Source organism: Carlito syrichta, unplaced genomic scaffold (genome assembly GCF_000164805.1).
Source record: "Carlito syrichta isolate Samal-C Ts95f unplaced genomic scaffold, Tarsius_syrichta-2.0.1 Scaffold305682, whole genome shotgun sequence".
In the NCBI taxonomy this organism is placed as follows: Eukaryota; Metazoa; Chordata; class Mammalia; order Primates; family Tarsiidae; genus Carlito; species Carlito syrichta.
In genome coordinates, this window is record NW_007249778.1 from 220,646 (window position 1) to 221,592 (window position 947).

Consider the following 947-nt stretch of genomic DNA (forward strand, 5'->3'; position numbering starts at 1 on the left):
AAATGTACTCCCCACAAAAAGATATGAGTATGAAGTAACGCATTTCTTACTTAAATCAATTTAGACATTCTACAATGTATACATATTTCAAAACAACATACACATGATAAATACATACAGTTTTGTCAATTAAAGTAAATTAAAAAAAATTTTTTTTTAGTTGGAGTCTCACTTTGTCACCCAGGCTGGAGTGCAGTGGCACGCCCACAACCACTGCAGCCTCAACCCGCTGGACTCAGGCAATCCTTCTGCCTCAGCCTTTCAAGTAGCTGAAACTACAGGCATGTGTCACCACGACCAGCTAATTTTTTGATTTAATGTAGAGAAAAGGTCTCAAACCTGTGAGCTCAGGCAATCCTCTTGCCTCCGCCTCCCAAAGTGCTGGGATTACAGGCTTGAGCCACCATGCCTGGCATAAAATGTTTTTTTTTTTTTTTTTTAGTTGTCAAATGGCCTTTTATTGAAATATATTTCCTTTTTGCTTCTTAACTAGTGGGGCATTCCACCGCGCCACTATTGATGTCATCTATGATGTCATGGGGGTGGCGGCCATCAACATTGCAGCCCACAGACTGAGCAGTCCCCAAGATCTCTTTAATGGTTCCAGAGAGTTCTCTAGCTAGAGACCGGTGTCGCATTTGTCGGGCAATGTTGACAATCTCATCAAAGGTGATGTTCCCACTGTGTTTAATGTTCTTCTGTTTCTTTCTGTCTCTCGGTGGTTCCTTGAGGGCTTTGATGATCAGGGCAAAGGCAGAAGGTACCACCTCAATCTGGGCCTGTCTGTTCTGAATGGTCAGTTTCACTGTAATCCTAAGACCTTTCCAGTCACCGGTTGCCTTGGCGATGTCATCACCAACCTTTTTTGGAGACAGACCCAGGGGGCCGATCTTGGGGGCCAGCGCAGACGTGGCGCCGACCTCGCCCCCGGTGCACCTCAGGTACAC

General features: G+C 45.3%; 1 pseudogene across 1 annotated transcript; it reads right to left on the bottom strand.

Moving 5' to 3' along the window:
• Positions 1–422: 422 nt before the first annotated feature.
• On the bottom strand, positions 423–947 carry LOC103264565 (annotated as a pseudogene). The gene has a single exon (XR_504578.1). The product of XR_504578.1 is annotated as a 60S ribosomal protein L12 pseudogene (transcript).